This window comes from Lolium rigidum, chromosome 3, assembly GCF_022539505.1.
Source record: "Lolium rigidum isolate FL_2022 chromosome 3, APGP_CSIRO_Lrig_0.1, whole genome shotgun sequence".
In the NCBI taxonomy this organism is placed as follows: Eukaryota; Viridiplantae; Streptophyta; class Magnoliopsida; order Poales; family Poaceae; genus Lolium; species Lolium rigidum.
The window spans coordinates 109,157,854-109,166,646 of NC_061510.1; positions in this window are offsets into that span (position 1 = coordinate 109,157,854).

Consider the following 8,793-nt stretch of genomic DNA (forward strand, 5'->3'; position numbering starts at 1 on the left):
CGTGCGCCACAGAATCACATTTTCGTGCGCCACTGATGAGGCTTTTCCTACTAGTGAGGACTCTTCACCGCCATGGTCGCCTCTGGAGTGATGAGTGAGTAGTTCACCCCTGGACTATGGGTCCATAGCAGTAGCTAGATGGTCGTCTTCTCCTCATGTGCTTCATTGTCGGATCTTGTGAGCTGCCTAACATGATCAAGATCATCTATCTGTAATTCTATATGTTGTGTTTGTCGGGATCCGATGGATAGAGAATACTATGTTATGTTGATTATCAATCTATTACCTATGTGTTGTTTATGATCTTGCATGCTCTCCGTTATTAGTAGAGGCTCGGCCAAGTTTTTGCTCTTAACTCCAAGAGGGAGTATTTATGCTCGATAGTGGGTTCATGCCTCCATTAAATCCGGGACGAGTGATAGAAAGTTCTAAGGTTGTGGATGTGCTTTTGCCACTAGGGATAAAACATTGATGCTATGTCCGAGGATGTAGTTATTGATTACATTACGCACCATACTTAATGCAATTGTCTGTTGTTTGCAACTTAATACTGGAAGGGGTTCGGATGATAACCTGAAAGTGGACTTTTTAGGCATAGATGCATGTTGGATAGCGGTCTATGTACTTTGTCGTAATGCCCAATTAAATCTCACAATACTCATCATATCATGTATGTGCATTGTCATGCTCTCTTTATTTGTCAATTGCCCGACTGTAATTTGTTCACCCAACATGCTATTTATCTTATGGGAGAGACACCTCTAGTGAACTGTGGACCCCGGTCCATTCTTTACATTTGAAATACAATCTACTGCAATACTTGTTCTTTACTGTTCTTTGCAAACAATCATCATCCACACTATACATCTAATCCTTTGTTACAGCGAAGCCGAGTGAGATTGACAACCTCACCGTTTCGTTGGGGCAAAGTACTTTGGTTGTGTTGTGCAGGTTCCACGTTGGCGCCGGAATCCCTGGTGTTGCGCCGCACTACATCTCGCCGCCATCAACCTTCAACGTGCTTCTTGGCTCCTCCTGGTTCGATAAACCTTGGTTTCTTTCTGAGGGAAAACTTGCCGCTGTACGCATCACACCTTCCTCTTGGGGTTCCCAACGGATGCGTGATGTACGCGTATCAAGGTCGCAGAATACGGAGGTGAATGATCTCGCACAGATGGCGTCAGGCTATAAGGAGACAGTGGAAGGAGCCGATGTCCAGATACATTTCATGGAGCCAGATGATTGGAGAGCCGATATCTTCAATTACTTGAAAGATCCGGCTCGGGGGGCACCTAAACGGATAAGGTACAAGGCCATGAAGTATGTCCTTATTGGAGATGACATGTTCTACAGGACTTTGGAAGGGTTACTTCTCAAATGTTTGGGAACAGCCGAGGCAAATCGGCTCTTACACGAGGTACATGAAGGCGCCTGTGGAACTCATCAATCGACTCATAAGATGAAGTGGTTGATCAGGCGATCAGGGTTTTATTGGCCCACCATGCTTGAGGACTGTTTCAATTACTATAAAGGGTGTCAAGCATGTCAGAAGTTTGGGAGCATTCAGATGGTACCTGCGTCAGCAATGAACCCTATCATCAAGCCTTGGCCATTTCGAGGATGGGGCATGGACATGATCGGCAAAATCCATCCTGCATCGAGCAAAGGCCACGAGTGGATCTTGGCCATTACAGATTATTTCACTAAATGGGTGGAGGCCATCCCTATGAAGTCTGTGGCATCGAAGGATGTTATCAGTTTCGTGAAAGAGCATGTCATTCACCGATTTGGGATTCCCCAGACCATCACGACCGATGGAGGTTCGGTTTTCGTTTCTCGCGAGTTCAGAGATTTCTGTGAGGGCATGGGAATTAAGTTGATCCGATCGTCTCCATACTATGCTCAGGCAAATGGGCAGGCCGAAGCGTCCAACAAGAGCCTTATCAAGCTGATTAAGAGGAAAATCGACGAGTATCCTAGACGTTGGCACGAGGTATTATCGGAAGCTTTGTGGGCGTATCGCATGTCATGTCATGGAGCAGTGAAAACCTCGCCATACCATCTGGTCTATGGACAAGAAGCCGTGTTACCCTGGGAGATCACGGCTGGGTCGAGACGTGTCACGTTTCAGAATGACTTAACAACTGAAGAGTATGCTGCCCTGATGAGTGATAGCGTTGAAGATCTAACGGAACTTAGACTTTGATCACTTGAGAAAATTAAGGAGAACAAGGCCAAGGTGGCTCGTGCATATAATAAGAAGGTGAAGCCAAAGGAGTTCCACGTTGGTGATCTGGTATGGGAAGCTGTATTGCCGTTGGGGACTAAGGACAAGGCGTATGGTAAATGGTCTCCAAATTGGCATGGGCCGTACAGGGTTGACCAAGTCCTAAAGGGCAATGCATATATGCTCGAGCAGTTGGATGGTGTGAAGTTCCCAGTGGCCGTCAATGGCCAGCATCTCAAGAAGTATTTCCCAATTATGTGGGATGATGGGCAGTGAAATACGGAGGCCGATTTTAAATCGGCCAATAAAAAAAATCTCTAAACAAAAGCATAGCCGATGCACTAACATCGACTTTAGAGCTGAAAAGCCGATGCGGAGCCATCGACTATAGAGGAACAACTGTTATAAGCAAGTATCAGGTCACCATTCAATTTTACATTCGATTTTGGGACTGGCCTTGCTGGCGTTTTGGGCAGAAGACCGATGTATTGCCATCGGCTTCTCGAGCAATGATTTATTTTGATAATCGGAAGAATTAAGCATAGAATCCTTCTTCATTGATTTAAAAAGGGGATTTCTTACAAGGAGGAGCCGATTGCTCAGGAACGGAGGAACAAAAGGAGAACAGATTGCTACTACTAGGCCTATGCTAGTGGTCCCTACTCTAAGGACCGTCGCTGTCCTCGTCGTCGCCGTTGTAGCCGCCGCCGGTGCTGCTGCTGGCGAGCTCCTCGTCGCTACTGCCGTAGCCCTCATTAGGGGCTTCTTCCTCCTCATCATCGTCGTCTTCGTCGTCATCTGACCAGGCCCAGCCGCGGAAGCGCTTCGCCGGCGGCTCATCGGAGGAGGTGTCGTCCTCCTCTTCCTCCTCTTCGTTGGAGGAGGCGTCGTCCTCCTCATCCTCCTCTTCTTCCTCTTCGTCGGAGGGGGTGAAGTTACCCCAGGAGAGGAGGTCATCCTCACTCTCCGCCTCCAGTTCCCCGTCGATGAGGAACCGGAGGTCGTCCTCCCCATCGGTCAGGGGCAAGTCGCCATCTGACCCGACGAGGGCCTCGGGTGGGCCATCTGGCACGAAGTCGAAGTCCCACTCCTGCTCATCCCATTGGTTGTGCTCTGGCATCGGCTCACTTGAGGAAGAAGATTGGAAGGAGAGAGCCAATGAAGTAGAGGAGGAGGATGAGTCCATGGCAGAGGAGGGCTTTTCGGTGGCTAGTACGGAGCAGGGGGATGAAGAAGCGAGTTGCTCGACGCGGTTAAATAAAAGGGGATATAGTGGAGATTTAATACTGTGGCGGTTTCCGAGGACATGGTGCCGAATCTATCAAATCGTGCAGAGAAGTTGAGAAGGCAAGGCATCATGATGAAGGATACTGCGACGTTTCTGCTCTGCCATAACGTGACCCTACGAAGCGAGAAACAAGAGTGGTTTTGAAATTATCATTGCCAAAACCAGGGGGGCATGTGTTATCACCAGAATTTAACCAAGTCTGGAGATGGGCCGTGATTAAATGGGCTTAGAGGATATTGATGACCCACAAGTATAGGGGATCGCAACAGTCTTCGCGGGAAGTAAAACCCAATTTATTGATTCGACACAAGGGGAGACAAAGAATACTTGAAAGCCTTAACAAGCGGAGTTGTCAATTCAGCTGCACTGGAAACAGACTTGCTCGCAAGAGTTTATCGATAGTAACAGCTTTATAGTAGTAGCGGTAGTAAAATAACGACGAGCAGAGTAACAAAGACAGCGAGTAGTGATTATAGTAAACAGCAGGATTAAAATACCGTAGGCACGGGGACGGATAACGGGCGTTGCATGGATGAGAGAAACTCATGTAACAATCAAGCAGGGCATTTGCGGATAATAATAAAACGGTGTCCAAGTACAAAGCAATCAATAGGCATGTGTTCCAATTATAGTCGTACGTGCTCGCAATGAGAAACTTGCACAACATCTTTTCTCCTACCAGCCGGTGGCAGCCGGGCCTCAAGGGAAACTACTGGATATTAAGGTACTCCTTTTAATAGAGTACCCGAGCAAAGCATTAACACTCCGTGAACACATGTGATCCTCACGTCACTACCATCGCCTCCGGTTGTCCCGATTTACGTCACTTCGGGGCCATTGGTTCCGGACAGCGACATGTGTATACAACTTGCAGGTAAGACCATAAACAATGAATATCATGATGAAACAATAACATGTTCAGATCTGAGATCATGGCACTCGGGCCCTAGTGACAAGCATTAAGCATAACAAGTTGCAACAATATCATCAAAGTACCAATTACGGACACTAGGCACTATGCCCTAACAATCTTATGCTATTACATGACCAATCTCATCCAATCCCTACCATCCCCTTCGGCCTACAGCGGGGGAATTACTCACACATGGATGGGGGAAGCATGGCTGGTTGATGGAGAGGCGTTGGCGGTGATGATGGCGATGATCTCCTCCAATTCCCCGTCCCGGCGGAGTGCCGGAACGGAGACTTCTGGCTCCCGAGACGGAGTTTCGCGATGTGGCGGCGTTCTGGAGGGTTTCTGGCGACTTCGACTTCTTCCCGTGCGTTTTTAGGTCGAGGCCGATATATAGTCCGAAGGAGGGCGTCGGAGGCCGGCCGAGGGGGCCACACCATAGGGCCGCGCGGGCCCCCCCTAGGCCGCGCCGCCTTATGGTGTGGGGCCCTCGGGCCTCCACTTGATTTGTCCTTCTGGCTCCGTCAGATTCCGGGAAAATAGGGCCTTCCGTCAAAATCCCGAGGTTTTTCCCGAAAGTTGGATTTCTCGCACAAAAACGAGACACCAGAACAGTTCTGCTGAAAACAGCGTTAGTCCGTGTTAGTTGCATCCAAAATACACAAATTAGAGGCAAAACAATAGCAAAAGTGTTCGGGAAAGTAGATACGTTTTGGACGTATCAGATATGCACGGAAAATATTCCCGAACTGGCCTTGTACAAGAAGTTTGGGCAAGATTGCCCGTGTATCTGTAAATTATAGTAGGTTACGTGTCGGTTAGAATTAAGAGATAGAGTTTAGCTCGTACACGGTTGGGTTTATTCCCAAGTTAGAAACTCTACGGACTATAAATATGTATCTAGGGTTATTGAGAAAAAAGGACGATCACGTTCACAACAAATCAATCTAGGCGCATCACCACCCCTTGTTTCGAGGGTTTCTCCCGGGTAAGCAACATGCTGCCTAGATCGCATCTTGCGATCTAGGCGATATCGTTTATTCGTTGTTGGTGTTGCTCGTGCTGAAGCCTTTTTGATGGCGAGCAACATCCTTATCTTAGGTGTTTTGGGGTTGACGTCGATGCTTCCACGATGTACTTGTTTAGCTACGCTACCCCTCGATGTCTAGCTGCCCTTACACCTATTTTAGGTGTAAGGGCAGCATCTTGCTTGTTCTTTATTTAGTAGATCTAATCCGTTATAGTTGCTCCTTGTTCTTCAAGGATTGGTTTGATATCCGTATGGTTAGGCCTTATAAATGGGTTGAACGATCCGGTGGCGCGTAAGGCGTGGTTTATTAAGCTCTAGAGGGATTGTTCCGGGGATCAACTTCACGTTGGTTTTTAGGCCTCTTTAGGGCTGGTTTTCCATCATCTTACGTATTTGCTAGGCTCAACTACGCATAGGATGTTCCGATTATGCGGTGAAAACCCTAGACTATCGTAGATTAGTTTAGCTTGATATTGATAAAGCATGATCCCCATGTCATTATAAATCTAACGTGAACCATGGGGCAATCGGCTCTTTGAGCCGATCCACAGAATAACTTAAGAGCCGATCGGGGCTCGTATTTAATGTTTACGTGTTTGCCATGCAGGAAACTAGTCGAAGCAATCCATCACCTTCCTGGCCAGGTATAGGTCAGGTGGCACGCCCTCGTAAGCACCAGGACGTGTGCCAGAAGGCATTGCGGGCCGTCGCCCGAGGGACCAGGGCCCACCGCAGTCCTGGGAGCCTCCCGGCTCTACGGTGTTGCCCGTCGCTACTCGCCGGTGGGTTTTTGACAGCAACAGATAGACCAACGCAATCACACCGAGAACTAAAATAGCATGCACACCGTCACCGACAGACTATGAAAGGGGGAATAAATTGCATCAATACCATCATAGTAATAGTTAACTTCATAATCTACAAGAGATCACAATCATAAACTAGGCCAAGTACTACACGATGCACACACGGTCACCATTACACAGTGGAGGAGGAATAGATTACTTTAATAACATCACTAGAGTAACACATAGATGAATAGTGATACAAAACTCATATGAATCTCAATCATGTAAGGTAGCTCATGAGATCATTGTATTGAAGTACATAGGAGAGAGATTAACCACATAGCTATCGGTACAGCCCTTAGCCTCGATGGAGAACTACTCCCTCCTCATGGGAGACAGCAGCGTTGATGGAGATGGCGGTGGTGTCGATGGAGGAGCCTTCCGGGGCACTTCCCCGTCCCGGCGGCGTGCCGGAACGAGACTCCTGTCCCCCAGATCTTGGCTTCGCGATGGCGGCGGCTCTGGAAGGTTTCTCGTACCGTGGCTTTTCCGTATCGAGGTTTTAGGTCAGGGACCTTTAAATAGGCGAAGAGGCGGAGTCGGAGGGCTGACGGGGGCTCCACACAGTAGGGGGGGCGCCCCCCCTGGGCCGCGCCGCCCTATCATCTGGTGGCCCTGTGGCCCCCCTCTGGTGGCTCTCGGGTGTTCTGGAAGCTTCGTGGAAAAATAGGATGCTGGGCATTGATTTCGTCTGATTCCGAGAATATTTCCTTACTAGGATTTACGGAACCAAAAACAGCGAGAAAACAAGCAATCGGCCCTTCGGCATCTCGTCAATAGGTTAGTTCCGGAAAACGCATAATAATGACATATAATGTGTATAAAACATGTGAGTATCATCATAAAAGTAGCATGGAACATAAGAAATTATAGATACGTTTGGGACATATCAAGCATCCCCAAGCTTAGTTCCTATTCGCCCTCGAGTAGGTAAACGATAACAAAGATAATTTCTTAAGTGACATGCTATCATAATCTTGATCATACTATTGTAAAGCATATGAGATGAATGCAGCGATTCGAAGCAATGGTAAAGACAATGAGTAAACAATTGAACCATATAGCAAAGACTTCAATATGTTTATCTCATGGATAATTGTCAACACAAAGTAATATAACAAGTGCAATAGGTAAACATGTAAGAATCAATGCACACAGTTTACACAAGTGTTTGCTTCTAAGATAGAAAGAATAGGTAAACTGACTCAACAATAAAGTAAAAGAATGGCCCTTCGCAGAGGGAAGCATGTATTAAATCATGTGCTAGAGCTTTTTAAGTTTTGAAATCATATAGAGAGCATAAAAGTGAAGTTTTGAGAGGTGTTTGTTGTTGTCAACGAATGGTAGTGGGCACTCTAACTACCTTGCCAAACAGACTTTCAAAGAGCGGCTCCCATGAAGGACGTTATCTCTACCAGCAAGGTAGATCATCCCTCTTCTCTTTTGTTTACACATGTATTTTAGTTTTATTTATGGTTGACACTCCTCCCAACCTTTTGCTTACACAAGCCATGGCTAACCGAATCCTCGGGTGCCTTCCAACATTCACATACCATGAAGGAGTGTCTATTTGCAAAATTAAGTTGCTTACCGATGAATCGAGCAAAACATGTGAAGAGAATTATTAATGAAGGTTGATTAATTGGGGGTCGGGAACCCCGCGCCGACTCTTTTTGCAAAATTATTGGATAAGCGGATGAAGCCACTAGTCCATTGGTGAAAGCTGCCCAACAAGATTGAAAGATAAAACACCACATACTTCCTCATGAGCTATAAAACATTGACACAAATAAAGAGTAATAAAGTTTTGAATTATTTAAAGGTAGCACATGAAGTATTTACTTGGAATGGCAGAGAAATACCATGTGGTAGGTAGGTATGGTGGACACAAATGGCATGGTTATTGGCTCAAGGATTTGGATGCACGAGAAGAATTCCTCTCAATACAAGGCTAGGCTAGCAAGGTTGTTTGAAGAAAACTCAAGTATAAAACGGTGCAGCAAGACTCACATATGAACATATTGTAAGCATTATAAGACTTTACATCGTCTTCCTTGTTGTTCAAACACTTAACCAGAAAATATCTAGACTTAGAGAAACTAGTCATGCAAACCAAATTTTAACAAGGTCTATGTAGTTCTTCATTAATGGGTACAAGGTACATGATGCAAGAGCTTAAACATGATCTATATGAGCACAACAATTGCCAAGTATCAAATTATTCAAGACATTATACCAACTACCACATGCAGCATTTTCTGTTTCCAACCAAATAATAATGAACGAAGCAGTTTCAACCTTCGCCATGAACATTAAAAGATAAAGCGAAGAACACAAGTGTTCATATGAACCAGCGGAGCATGTCTCTCTCCCACACAAGCATGTATTTATTCAGAGAATGAAAATAACAAAACGAAAATAAAAGCACACAGACGCTCCAAGTAAAGTACATAAGATGTGACTGAATAAAAATATAGTTTCAAGAGA